This window comes from Lissotriton vulgaris, chromosome 10, assembly GCF_964263255.1.
Source record: "Lissotriton vulgaris chromosome 10, aLisVul1.2, whole genome shotgun sequence".
Taxonomy (NCBI): domain Eukaryota; kingdom Metazoa; phylum Chordata; class Amphibia; order Caudata; family Salamandridae; genus Lissotriton; species Lissotriton vulgaris.
Genome location: NC_141698.1, coordinates 176,981,103 through 177,001,193, shown reverse-complemented (window position 1 = coordinate 177,001,193; position 20,091 = coordinate 176,981,103). Strand labels below are relative to the sequence as shown.

The 20,091-nt window shown below is 51.3% G+C and overlaps 1 protein-coding gene across 1 annotated transcript in view; it reads left to right on the top strand.

Annotated features, from left to right (window-relative positions):
* Positions 1-20,091, top strand: part of MYO15A (myosin XVA) — a 1,716,372-nt gene that overhangs the window by 791,369 nt on the left and 904,912 nt on the right. The window lies entirely within an intron of this gene.

Below are 20,091 nucleotides of genomic sequence, written 5' to 3'. Positions count from 1 at the left end.
CAGAAATTGGAGCTGCGAGGCCTCACTATGGAGGAGCGGACGCTCAGGTCGTGCTGGCAGAGGAGTCTGAGAAGGGCGAAGGCGACCAGACCGTATGCACCGGAGATACCGATAGGCATGTTGACTGCACTGCCGCACGGGGGCGATTAGTCCCCACTGTCGGAATGGGAGGAGTTGGGAGGCGAGCGTAGGTAGGCCCATTCCGGACACGGTGTGGAGCCATATTCTTAAGCGCACATGGAAGGGCACGAGGAACGCGCGCTTCCAGCAAGTACACTTCTTTGTATTACATAGGGCCTACTTGACTCCGGAGAAGATCAAACGGTACTTCCAGGTGCAGGAAGCGCGGTGTCCGAGGTGTTTGGCGTCGGAGGCAGATATGGATCACCTGCTCTGGGGCTGTCCGAAACTAGGAGCTTACTGGGAGGAGGTAGGGGAACTTCTCAATGCAGTGACCGACAGGGAGGTGGAGTTTGATATGGGGGCGTGCTTGTTGCTCTGGTTCCCACACACCAAACACACTAAGGTGACAAGCAAGTTTATTGACCTAGGGCTGATACTGGCGCAGCGAGAGATTACCTTGCACTGGAAGTCCAGGGAGGGACCGTCTGTGAGGAGGTGGACGAATGACTTGTTGAGGTGGTCCGAGTGCGAGAGTGTGCTCCGCATGAGGCAGGCTGTCAAGCTTGATAATGAAAAAACCTTAGAATCAGCGCGTGCATGGGAATTGATAGTGCAGGCTTTGCGTGATTCATTGGTGGAGGATGAGGACTGAACGGATAGGACTCGAGGACACCGCGAGGCTTACGGGTACGGAGGTATCAGCGGATCTGTAGCGGGACCCAAGCAAGAGTCAGGAACATGGCACACACCATTAGCGGTTGCGGGCGGGGTGGGATTGGGGTTGTTTAGGGGTTGTTGAGGGGTGGGCTAGGAGCCGGGAGGCGGATTGGATACGGCAGCGATTCTGGATTGGGACTGCTTACTGGGTCTGTGGAGAGTGGGTGGATAGCAGGGGGCGGCAGGGGAGCATGGGACGGACATGACGAGGCCCTCATAGGGAATGGGGAACGGGACTGCAGCGGCTCCGTAGCACTGGAATGTTGGACTAGGATGGCTGATGTTGGGGATAGGTTAGGGGTTGGGGGGGTAAAATGCAGATACGTGAAGCGATTTCGACCATTGTCCCTCAGGGACGCTCACCATGCTGTCTTGCTACTAACTGGGACGCTGTGCCGCCCGGCCTCCGGGATGCGGGCTGAATGGCTGTGTGAGAAGTTGGCCCGATATGCAACGTTCGCTATTCTAGCGACCGCTATGTATCGTTCCAACGTCCCTTATGGTGTTTGGTTGTAAGTCAACCTATAGACCAGCTATCCTAGTAGCGTGGATACGAGCAGTCTAAGGCTAAAGACTCGAGAGGGCGCGTTAAGCCAGCTGTTTACCACACATGTACCCCTTGAACACCCAGTGAAAGGACACCACACAAGTGTTATGAAAATAAACAGTATATTTATTAAGAATCACAACAGCCCTGTACTCTTTATGAGGACAGGGTACTAAGCACAAACCAAATCTCTTTAGCAAATACTTCAAGTGCACAATAAAAACAAGTGTCCGAGGACACGGAAAGGTTAAGGTCTCGGGCGGACCCGATAAGGCAAGTCGGAAGCGAGGGACTCTGGACCCTAGAGTAAGGAGGCTATGCAGGCACCGAAATGCCGAGTTACCTAGCCACGAGGGCTGCGGCTGCACAAGTCTTACAGGCGTCGGGGTCTTCGCTGACGAGCCAGGAGCCGGAAGAAAGGAGTTGCTGGCCGGCGACCAGTGCTGAATAGTTCGTAGAGATCCAAGCCTGGATCGGAGATTGATGAAACCTGAAAGCAGAGGGGACCAAGTTCGTACTACTAGCCAGTAGTCAGAGGGTACCAGGAAGGCACCGGTTGGCCGTCACCTCGACCAGGTGAGTGGGCGACGCTAGGCTCTGCAGTCTCACGGACCAGGAGGCGTTGTCGGCGACCACGGTGGAGGTGCGAGCTGTCCCACGAAGGATGATGCTGTCGGCGTCGCTGGGCCCAGGATGGGGCAACAAGCCTTGGCAGATCTCAGGGCCACGTGGTGGGCCTAAGATGGCGTCTTGAGTGGACCAGGAGGGTCCGGGGTGCTTCTCGCAAAGATGGAAGCAAGGGCCAGTCTGGAGCAACCAGACCAGCAGTGATGATTCTCGGATGTCGTCACAGAAGGGCACAAGCCAGCGGCTAGTGACCAGACAACAGGCTGAGCAGCGAGCAGAAGGGCCCCACGCAGATCGTGGAGATGCTGGGAGACTGCACTTCGGTGCTGGAGCGGCTCAGGGTCGGGGCTTCTCGGACCCCAGAGCACTCACCAGAGAGTTACCTCGATGGTCGTGCTGGTTTTTAAGAGCGTGCAGGTTCTGATGATGGCCGGTCCCTCGAGGTCTCGTCGCACCCACAGATCACAGCTGAGCTGATGACGTGGGTAGAGGTCAGAGGTGCCAGGGAAGCCGGTTCTCGTCGAGCTGGGCCGTCGGATTCCTTGAGGAAGGACTTACAGCAAACCGCAGAGTTCTTAGTTGGTGCCCGCTGATGCAGGGTGACTACTCCTTAGTCACAAGGGAGAAATCTTGAGAAGAGTCTTGAATGTCCTTTCGTAGAAAGTAGTTCTTGAATCAAAGATGATCTAATTTGGAAGGGTCCCCGCTCCGGTCTTTATTCTAAAGAAAGGGATGGGTACATGACTAGGTCCTGCCCTAAGGGTGGGACCAGGAAGGGGGGTAGTTACACCACTCTCCCCTGCCGGGCTTTCCCCAGGCCAGGGCTGTCGCCCCTGGAACTGGTTCTAACCGGCAGATGCGCAGTGAGCACCGGGGTGCCACTCCGCAGTCACCTTCTCGCCAAAGCCCTACCTACCCAGAATACACAAACCCTGTCTGGGACGGTGCGAACACCGCCCTCGACAGGAAACCCTTTGTCCAAGTGCTCCTCGCTGGAAGGGCTCCCAGCAGCAGGAGGTCAGACTCGTGTCTGTGGTGGCAGCATCCATTTTGTGGAGCTGAGGCTTCAGTTAACTTTAACCGGGGTTCACAGTTACGTACATGTCGTGTCCCTCTAGAAGGGTGGGATGCTAACCTCATCGCCAGAATTGGTGAGAGGGGAGCACCCCGATTCGTATGACACCTTACTCGACATGCCTTGATAGCGCGACACCGGAGTTACCGATATGGTACGCGTTATCATGGAACAGCTATTGGGTCTTGATTCCGCAAGCTGCAACCGGGCTCGGCTCGGGCCTGAACCTAGCTCACACGAGCCCACGCACTCTGCCTTCAGGATTGTTAAGGCCTGCCATAGGAGTGACTGATAGGAACTCGGGTGTCCATTGTACGGTTAGATATAGAGCTACTATACCTAAAGCAAAGTGTGATTACACGACTTCGCCCCAGCTGTCATGCAGCCAGTTGTGTCAAATTTAGGAGGCCAGCCAGGGGTGGCATAATACATGCTGCAGCCCCTGGCGGCCCTGGGTACACCTATGCCCTGCGTTACGGGGTCTGATAAGGTGGCCCAGTACCAATTGGTAAATGCACCTAGGGTACATATCGTAATTTAGAAAGAGAACAGCCAGGCTGTGGGTCTGATTAGCAGGCCCACAGCCAGAGAAAGTCGTAAACCAGTGAAACAAAAGCAAAAAATCTGGGTGATCATAGGATTGCAGACCCTACTCTCCTACATGACCCCCCCCCCAAACGTCGGAACAATAAGCTAACCTTGACCAGGTGAGTCTTCTTGTTCTAAGTGGAAATATCTGGAGAGCCCATCGGCATTGCCATGATCAGTACCAGGTCTATGTTCCACTGTAAAGTCCATCCCCTGTAGGGAAATGGACCACTTAAGCAGTTTGGGGTTTTCACCCTTCATCTGATTTAGCCACAAGAGGGGCTTATGGTCGGTCTGAATTTTGAAGTGAGTGCCAAACAAGTATGGCCTCAGCTTCTTCAGGGCCCAAACCACAGCAAAGGCCTCCCTCTCAATAGCTGACCAATTCTTCTCTCTAGGGGTCAGCCTTCTGCTTATAAAAGCAATGGGCTGGTCTTGACCATCAAAATTCAGTTGAGAAAGAACAGCTCCCACACCCAACTCAGAAGCATCTGTTTGGACAATGAATGGTTTGGAGTAGTCCGGACTCTTGAGGATAGGCGCCGTGCACATGGCCTGCTTTAGGTCATCGAATGCTTTTTGACAGCTCGCTGTCCACTGAACTTTTTTTGGCATTTTCTTACTTGTCAGCTCGTTTAATGGTGTCACAATTGAACCATAGTTCCTGACAAACTTCCTATAGTAACCAGTCAGGCCCAAGAAAGCTCGAACCTGAGTCTGGGTGGTTGGAGGAGCCCAGTCCCTGATTGACTGTATCTTGCTCTCCAGTGGCTGAACCTGACCTCCGCCTACAAGGTGGCCCAGGTATACAACCTGTGTCTGCCCTATCTGGCACTTGGTGGCCTTGATAGTGAGACCTGCTGCTTGCAGTGCCTCTAACGTCTTCCGCAGGTGGACCAGGTGATTCTCCCAGGTGGAGCTAAAGACAGCAATATCGTCAAGATACGCCGCAAAGAAGTCATCCAGCCCAGTAAGGACTTGATTCACCAACCGTTGGAAGGTGGCAGGTGCATTTTTCAGACCAAAGGGCATCACCACGAACTGATAATGCCCACCAGGGGTTGAAAATGCGGTTTTAGGCTTGGCGTCCTCAGCTAACCTGATTTGCCAATACCCAGCTGTCAGGTCAAACGTACTTAAGTAGTTGGCCGAAGCCAATCTATCGATAAGCTCGTCTGCCCTTGGTATTGGGTGGGCGTCAGTCTTAGTGACTGCATTGAGACCCCTGTAGTCTACGCAAAACCTCATCTCTCTCTTACCACCCTGGGTGTGAGGTTTCGGCACTAGAACTACGGGACTAGCCCAAGGGCTATCCGAGGGTTCAATGACTCCCAGCTCCAACATTTTCTGCACTTCACTCTTGATGCAGTCTCTAACGTGATCAGGCTGCCTGTAGATTTTACTCTTGACGGGCAAGCTGTCACCAGTGTCAACCTCATGGGTGCACCAATCGGTCTGACCGGGTGTTAGAGAAAACATATGTCTGAACGACTGAAGAACCTGTTTACAGTCGCTCTGTTGATGTTCGGAGAGGCTGCCACAAAAGACAACACCATCTACCGAGCCATCGTCAGGATTCTGAGCGAGCAGGTCGGGGAGAGGGTCACTCTCCTCTTCCTGTCCCTCATCTAGGGCCATGAGCAAACTCATGTCCTTCCTGTCGACATATGCTTTTAGCCTGTTGACATGAAGCACCCTGTGGGGGCTCCGGGGAGTTCCCAGGTCGACCAGGTAGGTGACCTCTCCCTTTTTCTCCAGGATGGTGTAGGGCCCGGACCATTTGTCCTTGAGTGCTGCTGGGGCCACTGGCTCCAACACCCACACCTTCTGTCCGGGCTGGTAAACAGTCAAGACAGCCTTTTGGTCATGCCAAGCTTTTTGGAGTTCTTGGCTGGCCTTAAGGTTTTCAGATGCTCTTTCCATGTATTCAGCCATCCGCGAGCGGAGGCCGAGCACATAGTCCACTATGTTGGCTGCAGGCTTTTTGAGAGGTCTCTCCCATCCTTCCTTCACCAAACACAGGGGTCCCCTTACAGGATGCCCGTACAAAAGCTCAAAAGGGCTGTAGCCAACCCCCTTCTGCGGGACTTCTCTGTAGGCGAACAAGAGGCAGGGGATCAGGACGTCCCATCTACGCCGAAGCTTTTCCGGTAGTCCATGAATCATCCCTTTTAGGGTCCTGTTGAATCTCTCGACAAGCCCATTGCATTGTGGATGATAGGGTGTAGTGAACTTGTAGTTAACACCACATTCCTTCCACATAGCAGTTAAGTAGCTCGACATAAAGTTTGCACCTCTGTCGGAGACGACCTCCTTAGGGAAGCCCACTCTGGAGAACACTCCAACTAGGGCTCTTGCCACAACAGGTGCTGTAGTGGTCCTAAGGGGAATAGCTTCAGGATACCTGGTGGCATGATCCACTACCACCAGTATAAACTTGTGCCCTGATGCTGTAGGTGGTTCCATGGGACCGACGATGTCGATCCCCACCCGTTCAAAGGGCACCCCCACCACAGGCATTGGTATAAGGGGGGCCTTTGTCGTGCCACCTGACTTACCACTGGCTTGGCAAGTGACACAGGAGCGGCAAAACTCCTTGGTATCTTCGTTCATGTGAGGCCAGTGAAAGTGTGAGACAAGCCTGTCCCACGTTTTCGTCTGGCCTAAGTGACCTGCTAAGGGAATCTCGTGGGCCAAGGTAAGTAGGAAACCACGCTGAGACAAGGGTACGACCAGCCTCCTGGTCATGCCAGGCTTGGGGTCTCTTGATTCAGTGTACAGGAGTCCATCTTCCCAGTATACCTTGTGGGTACCTGTGGCGTTCCCAGCAGCCTCAGCAGCAGCCTGCTGTCTGAGGGGTTCAAGAGAAGGGCAGTCTAACTGGTCCTTCCCCAGGTCTTCCCTTGAGGGTCCCCCCGAACCCAAGAATTCAACTTGATCAAGTTCGAATTCCCTAGGCTCAGTTTCCCTCAATTCCTGTAGGTCAGCCTCCTCTGAGACTTGATCCTCGACCTGGGGCAAAGGGGAAGGTGCAGCCTTAACTCTACTGCTCTTTTTCTTGGGAGGTGTCTGGTCCGTTGTTCCAGGATCCAGCACCTGTTCAGTGGGGCATTTCCTGACCTGTGACCTAGTCACAGCGAACACATGTGCTGGCAAACCTAACATTTCCATGTGAGTCCGGTGCTCCACTTCTGACCATTGTGACGACTCCAAATCATTGCCCAACAAACAATCCACTGGGAGGTCTGGACTAACTACAACCTTCTTTTGGCCAGTTACCCCTCCCCAGGAGAAAGCTACAATTGCCATACTGTGATTGGTAGTGACATTGCTTGCATTGGTCACCAGGAATTCTGTACCTGGCATGATCTGTCCAGGGTCCACAAAGTTAGGCGTCACCATGGTGACGCTGGCACAAGTGTCCCTATAGGCCTGAGCCATCTTTCCATTTATGAAAGGCGTCTGTCGGTATTTGCCCAAAGTATTGGGGCTTACGTCAGGGGATACGTCCGCGTCCCCTGTACTGACAAGGACAGCCTGAGTGAGTGTGCCAACTAAGTTGTCACGCCCCTCAGAACCCAGGGTTAACCCTACTAAACCCTTGGGAGGCGCACTGCCACTGCTGACTGTACTAGGGGGCACAGGTGCCTTAGGGGCTGCAGTGGCAGGAGTCTGCCCTCCTCCTTTCTTGGTGCACTCACTAAACCAGTGAGATTTACTTTTGCAGTACTGGCACCATCTTTTGGATTGGCCTTCTTTCTTCTTTTGGGGAGCCTGACCCCCACCCTCTTTGGGTTGTTGGGGACCTGTCGAAGACTTCTGGTCATTTTGTTCCCCCTTAGAATCTTTACCCTTCTGGTCTGCTTTCTTCTGACCACCTTGATTCTGGCCCTGGTTCTGTTTAACTCTCGTACGAACCCATCTGTCTGCCTTCTTTCCCAATTCTTGGGGAGAGGTCAGATCCGAGTCGACGAGATGCTGATGCAACAACTGGTTCTGACAATTGTTTAAAATTTGTTCTCTCATCATCAAATTATACAATCCTTCGTAATCAGTAACCTTACTGCCCAGCAACCAGCCCTCAAAAGCCTTAGTGGCACAATCGACAAAATCAGACCAATCTTGAGACTGCGTTTTCTGGGTATCCCTGAACTGCACCCTGTACTGCTCAGTGGTTAGGCCGAACCCTTCAACGAGTGTACTTTTCAAGATTTGGTAATTGTTCGCATCCTCCACCCTTGTGGTGAGGAGCTTGTCTCTTCCTTTTCCTTCAAAGGAGAGCCACAAGATAGCTGCCCACTGACTCTGGGGTACACCTTGCACAGTGCAGGCCCTCTCCAAAGCAGTAATCCATTTGTGGATGTCGTCCCCTTGTTTAAAGGGGGGCACTATCTTACCAAGGTGTTTCGTATCAAAACTCCTTTCCCTATTGCTAGGTACATTGCTGCCACCAGTGGGGACTACCCCACTTAACTGTTGCTCTCTCGCAAAGGCAAGCCTTTCTTTGGCTAGGGCAAGTTCTTCCCTTTCGATCCTCAGATTAGCTGCCCTTTCCTTAGCTTCGTACACTCTCCGCTGAGGGGACGTCATCCCTCTTTGTGAAGAGTTGTGAGAGCCATTGGTTTGAAGGGATCTGCCAGAGTCTCTTGACAGAGATCTGGCTCGTCCATTCCCAATGTTAAGCTGACCTGATAGTGGCCCCAGGGGTCCCCCAGTACCGCTATCAGGTTTGCTTAAGTTGGACCTGCTTAGTCTGACGACTTCTACCTGTCCCTTATCTGCCTCATCCCCAGAGAGATCCTCATCCTCATCCTCCTCCACATCTTCGTTCTCAGTTGCGAGGTGGATGAGGTCAGGATCGTCTCGGGTTCCCTCGAGGGGAGGCATGTCTCCTTCTGGATTAGAAGAGCTACGAAGTTTCTCAGCTCTTCTGGCATCATAAGTCTCCAAGAGACCAATCAGAAAGGACGTGGTGGGGTTAGACCCCTGCTGAATCTTCCTGGAGTGACACAGTCGTCTTAACTCCTTGAAGCTCAGCACAGTATATCCTGAAGGGATGACCTGTGGAGGGTCAACTGACACAAGGGGAGACCCAGAGTTTCCTCCTTTGTCCGACATACTGCTTCTAGTGTGGTGTAAGTGATGCACCTACCTACACTACGTGTTTACCTACTGTACCCTTGCTAAGAGTTGTAGCCAAGGTGTGCTAAGCCTTGAGGAGCTACAACAGCTGGTTCAGTAGAACTCAGAGTATTCTAAGCTTTTAGTTATATGTACTAACAGTACTTGTGCGATCTTTCAACAAGATATTCTTAGGATACGTGTGGCAAAACAACAGCAAGCTCAAATCCCAACCGCTGCTCACCAATGTGAGAAGTTGGCCCGATATGCAACGTTCGCTATTCTAGCGACCGCTATGTATCGTTCCAACGTCCCTTATGGTGTTTGGTTGTAAGTCAACCTATAGACCAGCTATCCTAGTAGCGTGGATACGAGCAGTCTAAGGCTAAAGACTCGAGAGGGCGCGTTAAGCCAGCTGTTTACCACACATGTACCCCTTGAACACCCAGTGAAAGGACACCACACAAGTGTTATGAAAATAAACAGTATATTTATTAAGAATCACAACAGCCCTGTACTCTTTATGAGGACAGGGTACTAAGCACAAACCAAATCTCTTTAGCAAATACTTCAAGTGCACAATAAAAACAAGTGTCCGAGGACACGGAAAGGTTAAGGTCTCGGGCGAACCCGATAAGGCAAGTCGGAAGCGAGGGACTCGGGACCCTAGAGTAAGGAGGCTATGCAGGCACCGAAATGCCGAGTTACCTAGCCACGAGGGCTGCGGCTGCACAAGTCTTACAGGCGTCGGGGTCTTCGCTGACGAGCCAGGAGCCGGAAGAAAGGAGTTGCTGGCCGGCGACCAGTGCTGAATAGTTCGTAGAGATCCAAGCCTGGATCGGAGATTGATGAAACCTGAAAGCAGAGAGGACCAAGTTCGTACTACTAGCCAGTAGTCAGAGGGTACCAGGAAGGCACCGGTTGGCCGTCACCTCGACCAGGTGAGTGGGCGACGCTAGGCTCTGCAGTCTCACGGACCAGGAGGCGTTGTCGGCGACCACGGTGGAGGTGCGAGCTGTCCCACGAAGGATGATGCTGTCGGCGTCGCTGGGCCCAGGATGGGGCAACAAGCCTTGGCAGATCTCAGGGCCACGTGGTGGGCCTAAGATGGCGTCTTGAGTGGACCAGGAGGGTCCGGGGTGCTTCTCGCAAAGATGGAAGCAAGGGCCAGTCTGGAGCAACCAGACCAGCAGTGATGATTCTCGGATGTCGTCACAGAAGGGCACAAGCCAGCGGCTAGTGACCAGACAACAGGCTGAGCAGCGAGCAGAAGGGCCCCACGCAGATCGTGGAGATGCTGGGAGACTGCACTTCGGTGCTGGAGCGGCTCAGGGTCGGGGCTTCTCGGACCCCAGAGCACTCACCAGAGAGTTACCTCGATGGTCGTGCTGGTTTTTAAGAGCGTGCAGGTTCTGATGATGGCCGGTCCCTCGAGGTCTCGTCGCACCCACAGATCACAGCTGAGCTGATGACGTGGGTAGAGGTCAGAGGTGCCAGGGAAGCCGGTTCTCGTCGAGCTGGGCCGTCGGATTCCTTGAGGAAGGACTTACAGCAAACCGCAGAGTTCTTAGTTGGTGCCCGCTGATGCAGGGTGACTACTCCTTAGTCACAAGGGAGAAATCTTGAGAAGAGTCTTGAATGTCCTTTCGTAGAAAGTAGTTCTTGAATCAAAGATGATCTAATTTGGAAGGGTCCCCGCTCCGGTCTTTATTCTAAAGAAAGGGGTGGGTACATGACTAGGTCCTGCCCTAAGGGTGGGACCAGGAAGGGGGGTAGTTACACCCCTCTCCCCTGCCGGGCTTTCCCCAGGCCAGGGCTGTCGCCCCTGGAACTGGTTCTAACCGGCAGATGCGCAGTGAGCACCGGGGTGCCACTCCGCAGTCACCTTCTCGCCAAAGCCCTACCTACCCAGAATACACAAACCCTGTCTGGGACGGTGCGAACACCGCCCTCGACAGGAAACCCTTTGTCCAAGTGCTCCTCGCTGGAAGGACTCCCAGCAGCAGGAGGTCAGACTCGTGTCTGTGGTGGCAGCATCCATTTTGTGGAGCTGAGGCTTCAGTTAACTTTAACCGGGGTTCACAGTTACGTACATGTCGTGTCCCTCTAGAAGGTTGGGATGCTAACCTCATCGCCAGAATTGGTGAGAGGGGAGCACCCCGATTCGTATGACACCTTACTCGACATGCCTTGATAGCGCGACACCGGAGTTACCGATATGGTACGCGTTATCATGGAACAGCTATTGGGTCTTGATTCCGCAAGCTGCAACCGGGCTCGGCTCGGGCCTGAACCTAGCTCACACGAGCCCACGCACTCTGCCTTCAGGATTGTTAAGGCCTGCCATAGGAGTGACTGATAGGAACTCGGGTGTCCATTGTACGGTTAGATATAGAGCTACTATACCTAAAGCAAAGTGTGATTACACGACTTCGCCCCAGCTGTCATGCAGCCAGTTGTGTCAAATTTAGGAGGCCAGCCAGGGGTGGCATAATACATGCTGCAGCCCCTGGCGGCCCTGGGTACACCTATGCCCTGCGTTACGGGGTCTGATAAGGTGGCCCAGTACCAATTGGTAAATGCACCTAGGGTACATATCGTAATTTAGAAAGAGAACAGCCAGGCTGTGGGTCTGATTAGCAGGCCCACAGCCAGAGAAAGTCGTAAACCAGTGAAACAAAAGCAAAAAATCTGGGTGATCATAGGATTGCAGACCCTACTCTCCTACAGGCTGTGTATGCTCTAAGCTCTTATGTTTGATGTGGGGAGACACCATGGGTGTGCTGGTTGAGCAATTGTATGCGATGGTTTCTAATTCTGCAATAAAAACAAATTTTAAAAAAAAAGGCTGCAGTCTAGAGGGGACTCACGCCCAGTAAGCCTTTCTCCGTCAACATCACCAACGTCGAGAACAGGTTCTCGCTGCTCCCCTCACAGATTATCAGCGTCTAGATCTCCGTAAGTAGTGATCTCTACGTCTAGTAGTCCAGTGTCCACTGGGCATCCTGATTCAGCGGACAGGCCTGCACAAACAGAGGGAAGAAAATCTCCTCCTGCACGCTCTCCTGAGAGACGAGAGAGGCAACGGTCACCTTCTATTCATCTCTCACCTAGATAGAACCAGCCTCTGCATCTCTGGGCTCCTGCTCAAGCAACAGGGGTTCAACACTACCCAAGCCCCCTCCACAGGCCTCCGTTGGCTCGACTGGTGCAAGCTGTGGACATGGATCGTGATCCATCGAGAGGCGGAGATCGCATTTGCACTCCTGCACACTCTTCCTGAAGGAAGTCCAGATCCAGAAGTGAGAGGAGAAGGCACAGATCTCCAATGCCTTCTTCCTCATCCACACATACGTCAAAGAGAGACTACTCACCGACTCCTACCGACATCCCACCGTCGAGGGTCTCTACGGTGGATGATGTTGGCACTTTCCAGGATCTACTTTCCAGAGGTGCAAGTAAGCTGAATATCCCTCTGCCTACTCGGCAGAGCTCGTCGTCAGTAATCTTCGAGACTTTGCACCAAAGAGCAGCATCTAGACCGCTGTTACCATTGGTGCCAGGGCTATTCCAGCGGTCATGGAGATTTTCCTCATGCAGCAACCCTCAAGACTGCGCCAGCTAGGATTCTAAAGAAATACCATCCACCGGAGGAGGACCCATTATTTCTCAGATCTGTCCCCCAACTGGATTCTGTTATAATCGCTGTGGCTGAAAAGACACACTCAGTAGCCTCCTCTTCTACAGTTCAACCAGATAAGGAGAGCAAAGCACAAGATTCATGGGGGAGGAAAGTCTCCGGCACATCAGCCTCTATGCTCAAGATCTCAAGTACGTCGGCTCTTTTGTGATGCCACGACAGGTCTTTGTGGGACTCTCTTCAAAGATTTTTGGAAAAACTGCCCAAGGAAGATCATAAGGACTTTGAAGAAGTCTTGCAAGAAGGCAGCTTGGTGGCGTACCAAGATATCAGCGCTGCAGCCGATGGAGCTACTCTTTCAGCTCACGCCTATGCCCATGAGATATGCACTAGGAGATCATCCTAGCTTCGCCTCACAGCGCTTAAACCAGAAGTAAACTTGTAAACTTGTAAACTTGTGAATTTGTAGAGCGCGAATTGTTGCGAAGTGCAGACTCGGATCCTCAATCTCCCCTTCTCCGCTCATCTTTATTCGGCGCTCACACAGATGAGGAAATGTCCCGGATGAAGACCGAGCTAGATACACTAAAGGCCGTGGGTCTAGAAAAGAAAAAAGACAAATTTTGGACAGCAAAATGCCGTCAGTTCGTCAGATTGCCTCCCAGCTAGTGTCAATGGCATCCTGCATTTTCCTGGTCCCCAATGCCAGGCTGAGAACGTGTCCTTTGCAGCAGGATCTGGAGGACAAATGGGATCAGCAAACAGCTCACTGGGACGACAAAATAAATCTTTCAAATGCAGCCAGAGCATCCATCCCATGGTGGATGAAGAAGGAGAATCAGCAAGTAGGGATTCCATTTCATCAGGCACCTCCCTCTCAGATGCTGATCACGGACGCCTCCCTCCAAGGCTGGGGGGCTCACATGGGGCCTCTCCAGACACAAGGATAATGGTCATCAAAAGAGCGGTCATATCACATAAACATGTTGGAACTGAGAGCTGTTCATCTGGCACTCAGGGCTTACCTCCCTTCGATTCAGGCAAACTTAATTCTAGTACAGACGGACAATACCACCACCAGGTACTACCTGAACAAACAGGGATAAACTCGCTTGCAGACCTTGTCGCTGGAAGCTCAAGCTCTCTGGCATTGGCTCCTAGCAAGGAACCTATCAATCACAGTGGTACACCTGCCGGGGAGCAGAACTCACAAGCGGGTGCTCTCAGTCGACATTTCGAGGAACGGCAAGGATGGGTACTCAACGACAACGGCTGTTGAAGACATTTTACAGGCGTGGAGTCGTCCCAGCACCGACCTCTTCGCAGATGACGAAAACACAAAATGCCAAGACTGAGCCTCAAGATTATACGAGCCAGGATCGAAGGGGAATGCGCTTTTAATAGACTGGTCAGGGGCATTTGTGTACGTCTTTCCACGTCTTCCACTCATCCCGAAGGTGGTGACCAAACTCTCACACTCACACACGAGGATGACCTGGATTACCCCGGACTGGGCGAGGCAAAGGTGGTACCCAGACCTTCTGCACCTGTCAGAATGCCCACACAGGAGACTGCCGTGCAGACCGGACCTGCTGTCTAAGATGGACGGAAGGATTCATCACCCCAACCTTCTCTCAGTGAACTTGGCAGCATGGCTCCTGAGGTCCTCCAGTATGGTCATTTAGGACTGCCACAAGACTGCATGACCATCTTGAAAGAAGCTAGGAGACCATCCACTAGACAATCATATGCTTGCAAGTGGAAACGTTTTCATTTGTGGTGCATGCAAAACAATTGTAGCCCCACCAAGGGGCAGGAGGAAGTAATTTTACCATACCTACTTCACCTCGCTAGGGCAGGCTTAAAGTTTTCTTCCATTAAGGTGCACCTAGCAGCCATTACTGTGTATAGGCGTTCGCCTTCTCAGCCGTCCTAATTTCAGTTACAGGTTGTGAAGGAATTCTTACAAGGTCTAAAAAAGGTCTACCCTCCGGTCCATCCTCCTTCACCGCCCTGAGAGCTGAACCAGGTGCTATCAAAGTTGATGGGTCCACCTTTCGAACCTATCACAAAGCAACCTTGCAATACCTCATGTGGAAGGTAGCTTTCCTGGGAGCGATCACCTCAGCTCGCAGAGTGAGTGAAATACAAGCGCTGTGTTCAAAGGAACCGTACACTGTTTTCCATCTAAACAGGGTGGTTTTGAAGACTCATCCCTCCTTCCTCCCGAAGGTGGTGTCAGATTTCCATGTGCATCAGACCATTTCATTTCCGACTTTTTCCCCAATCCCACCAATCCATCTGAGATGGCTTTGCACTCACTTGACCTAAAAAGAGTTTTAAAGTTCTATCTGGATAGGTCCAAGTCGATTAGAACGTCTGATCAACTATTCGTTAACTATGGGTCGGTCAGAGCAGGTTTTCCAGCCTCAAAACGGTCCATCTCTAGGTGGATAGTTTCATGCATCAAGTTAGCTTATCAATTAGCACAAAAGCCCCGTGGGCCTGCTCCCAAGGCGCATTACACAAGGGGAAAGGTGGCTACGACTGCTTTCCTTAATAGCTTGCCGATCTCGGAGATCTTCAAGGCGGCAACTTGGAGGTCCGTCCATATATTTACAAGGCACTTTTGTCTATATTCAGACACCAGAGCAGACACCCAAGTAGGCCAGGCCTCCTTGAGGAATCTGTTCAACAGTTGATTACTGCTGTTGTTGTAAGTTGGGTCGTTCACCCTCATTTGCCAGCAGGCGGAAGATGGGCTTGCTATTCTATTAATTGCTTATGACTATTGATGGGGATCCCCTGGAAGAGAAGGATAAATTACTTACCTGTAATCCTAGTTCTCTTCCAGGGGTATCTTCATCCCGGCTGGATTATGCCAGTTCGCTTTTGGCGGGGATCAATCAGGCTGAACTCACTCGACTGCAGCGAGTGCAAAATGCTGCAGCCAGAGTAGTGGTAGGTTTGCCCAGGCGATGCCCGGTTTCTAAAACGCTGCACTCGCTTCATTGGCTTCCTGTAAGCCAGAGGATTAAATTCAAGGTGCTCTGCTTGGCATTTAAAATCCTCAAAGGTACGTCTCCACAAATTCTGGCGAACCTTCTAACTCCTTATGTCCCTTCGCGATCCTTGAGATCCTTGGGCCAGAACCTGACGGTGGTTCCGCGCTTCAGGCTGAGTAGAACTGGCGGCCGCTCCTTTCGAGTGTTAGCCGCGAAGTGGTGGAACTTCCTTCCTGCTGAGATCCGGGCAATAGATGATCTACTTCAGTTCAGGCGGGCCATTAAAACTTTTCTGTTTGTTTAACTCCTGATCGCTTCCTTTCTTTTATTGATGTTGTGTTGTGTTTACCTTCTCAGAGCGCCAGGACGCCCCTTCGCTGGGGCAGCTGTGCGCTGTACAAATAAAAATAACATAACATAACATAACAAGAGAACTAGGATTACAGGTAAGTAACTTATCCAAACGGCTCCTCCTAGGTCTTCATATGTTTTTCCGTTAAAAGACATATTAGATATTCACCAGATATGCATAAATTACCCACACATTAACATGGGAGATGTTCTCAGAGCTCCAAATCTTGTACCACCTTTAGAGTTCTCTCCTATTAGTAGATCTTATGTTGAACTATAACATACAAGAGGTTTGGTAGATGAACTGCAAAGAGGAGGACTGAGGCCTGAGAGGACTGAGACTAACGCATATAGAGTCCTCTTTACTGGAGGATGGTCCAGGAGGGAGCCGGTGATGCAGGAACTGCAATATCCACTTCTGTTCCTCTTCCACTCTCAAGAAATGTATGAGATGGGTTAAAGATCCTCTACCTTATGCCCACTTCTCTGTCTTTTACCAGGGTACCAGCTATCACTAGTTATATCCTTAGTCTTTGGGGACAGCCCCAGTGGATGCCTCTCCCTCACCAGTTGCTGTACTGCTCCTCATGTAGTAAGGTGTTTTAATAAACCCCCTGGTCACAGGTGCTACAAGAGAATTTGGCAAAACATGTATTTAAGTCAAACTACCCTATGGGCCAAATTGAAAATTGGCCAGTAATCCTCTGTTCACCAGAAGTTGGCTTACAAGTGTCCTGGTATTTCCGGACACATACCCATATGCAAAAAACTGGGGGAAATATGCCCAGAAAATGGGCTGGAATTCAGAAAAATATTTAGAAAACACTGTGATAATACCACTTCTCAATTGTATTTCTATTCCAGGTGCAAAATGTCAAAATCACCCAGTCCAGGAATGGTAATACTGCCTTGCAATACCACGTGCAATATTACCATGACTTATTGCTGGTCACTTGTAACTGAGCCCTATGAGTAGGAAGATCTGGGAATAATATTGTGTTGGATTAAGATGCATGAATGGTGTAAAAACCACTCTCATTGGCTGCAAAAGCACTTCAATAGTAGATTATAATGCCTGAGTAATCAGTCAGAGAATGCATGGTAGACCAAATTTAATGATCTGTCTGATTAACCATGGCTGACTGTATCATTGTTGATTAGGTCGAGCTAGAGTGCGCATGCGAAGCATGCGTCTAGCTCGACAACTATTGTTGTCAGTCTCCTGGGAATCAGAGACAGGAGATGGGCACGCGCGGAGATTTTTCAGATTTCTCCTCGTGGGCGGGCACGCCCAGCCCAGCGCCGTGCCATCTCCTGTCTCACATTCACTGCCTCTCTCAATCACACACAGCCACAATCATGCATGCGCACACACACATACACCCACGCAGGCACAATGCATCGGAACACAGACACACATATACACACGCACAGGTAACAGACACACAGCCACACATATACATACACACGCACAGCTACACACGCGCACACACACAGTTACACCCACACACGCGACCCCCCCCCCCAAAACTCTCCGGGCTCTTCTTGCTTCCTCGCACCGTTATGCATTTCCTGTTCTCTACCGAGAACCGCATCACTCCTGGAATCCCTGCTTGCTTGTGGGCTCCCTCTGCTTCCGAGGGGCCGCGTTCCGGACGAGCTACGTCACCGCTACCCTGCTACAGAGGCTTGGAATCTGCCTGGAACTTCGCAGGCTCCTGCCCATCGAGTTCCACGCCTCGGAAGTTTGGCATCCTGGTTTTAGAAATGCCAGTGCTGAGCATCGGCAGGACCCGGCACTTAAAGCCCTGTTAAACGGCATGCATGTTACACATTGCTTTCGGTCGGTACCTACAGTTGCTATTCCGTGCTCAGGGTGCTACATTTGTAACATGTTGCACTCTTGTCTGGTTACAAACGGCACCATGTAAACGAGGAACCAGGGGTATGAAATCTATATTGTATTATTGTTGCAAAGCACCCGACAACCATGAGACCTGATTTGCGCTCTTAAATAATGAAAATATAGAGGATTGCGCCTTTAAAGTCACACCATTATTACAGTGTGCCATCATTTACAAATGTGCAATGCCAGTCCGTTTGTTTTACGATAGAACAGTTTATTTAGTCGCTGTTGCACAGTGGGTGGAAGAGGTCATTTGGTGGTGAGATAGAAGTGAGACGACCAACAATGTAATTACTTCCAAGGTGTTGGGTCTAGCACTTGAAAGTAAGTCCCCAAAACTGTTAGGTGAAGGTCTGCATGCGGTGCGATACCGACTGCCATTCAGTCCTCTTGCCCAGCCGAGAGGCATCCGCTGGGTGCCTTATGAATCCAGGGGTCTGAGTGCCTGACGGTGGCAAGGAGAGCTCCGCTTCCGGCCGGCTGAACTCGAGTGACCCCTCACCCTCTGGTGTAGGTGGGGAGGGGTGGGGGGGGGGGGGGTGACGTAGTGCTCCCTCGCTGACGCTGTGTCGCGAGCTCTCCGTCCGTGTCGCGAGCCCCCGGCCGGCATGTTGCAGTGCTGGGAGCAGTGCGGGCTTCTCATTGGACAGTGTGCCAGGTACGTGATGGAGAATAGAATGAGGACGGGGCGGCGATGGGGTGGGATTGGAGCGCCTCCAAGGGGAGAGTGATGGTGATGCAGGCCCTGCCGTCAGAGGACAGTGAATAACGAGGGTGGTCCTTTCTGCTGCAGAGGGATCTATGCAGGCTCTGGTGTCGGAGGGAGGAGGATTCTACGGGTATTTCATGCCTGCCCACGTGCGTGTAGGGGGTGCCACAGCCAGCCTGAGGCTCGCACATGCAGGGGGCTTACTCTTGCCCTGTGTGAAGTATTAAACCACTCAAGGGGTATTTTGTTTCGATACCATCAAATTTGTAACAAAAACCACCAGATGTGTACTGAAGTTATCTGGTATTCTTATGGTAGGTAAAGTTCCTTTCGGGGTGCAGAAGGCCAACATCTGTGACTAGCAATCGAATTTTATCCTAGAAAAATAGATGGCAAGTACTACGAACCTAAAGGACTAATATAACGGCCTTAGGTTATGAGCACGGACAGACATCAGATGCAGCTCTTATGATCGGAATTCACGTGCTGCAGCAGCACACCGTACAGAAACTGAAACATAATACAATATTGAATGATGAAAGACCCCCAAGGACACCTGGGTCCCGCTGACTGAGCAAAAAAAGAAGGACTGAGCCCAGTGCGACTTGCATAACAAAAGAGGTGTCTGGAAAAGGACAGCACTATAGGAACTACAAAGGAAGAGCATTGAAGCAGATCGGAACATTGAAAGCCACTAACTGGGGTCCAACAGAGAGTGCTGAGCGTTCACCGGGCCGAGCCCTGCAGAAGAAACTTTGTCTCCAGAAAACATTCACTGCTCAGGGTACTGTATTGAGCCAAAGAGAGGCAACGCTGGAGATTTACGTGAATACCCTGGCATGGACTGGGAGGGAGCGGCGAGCCTCCTCCCGGAGGCTGCAGCCACGATGGGAGCAGGTGCATGGCCACGTCAAAACAAACACTAGGTGTGCTCTGGGCGAGAAGCATGCCTTTGTGCATAGCAAAGTGCATACATTATAAGTTAAGATTTGCTTTGAGTGGCAGGGCTTTCCAGTGCAGTGAAAATACAGCAGTTCTCTGTACCCAGTCCTGCATCACTATCAACCACCACCAGTAAGCATTCCAGCATGTTAGTTTGTTTTATGATTTGTGATTGGGGCTTGCCCGCCTTTGTGACACCATTCAGATGAACATGTATCCTTTGATGATGATATAAAATCCAAAGCATAGACTTGCCAGCCAAGCAGAAAGATAGTCTCTGCAGCATACCCCATTAAAGAGCCAGGCGATTCATAGTCTGAATTTCAACCTAGAGACAAGAATGGATTCGGGAACTGACCCTGACTGAAGACCTTATCCTGGCTTTTAAATGATTTGTACATCTCGGGAGATGCAGCATCCTAGCACCTGCGTTTATGATTTTATACAGAATTCAAACACACCCTTTAGATATGTATTTTGTCTATACAACACCCAGCTTCAGAAACCCCATATACTGGGAATGAATTACATGTTTTTTTCTAGTGCCCTTCAGCTGACCATAACCCTAAACATCCTCTTAAGGAAATCAGTTTTACCGACTTGCCTGTCCTGATTTGACATCCTTTGCTGCCCTCTGCTGGAAACAACCAGTGACCCTGAAAACTGGTTGGTTGCACACTGTAGCTTCATACTGTGGCCTAGGTTCAGGAGACGGCTCAGGAACAGAAAGAGGAACAGTG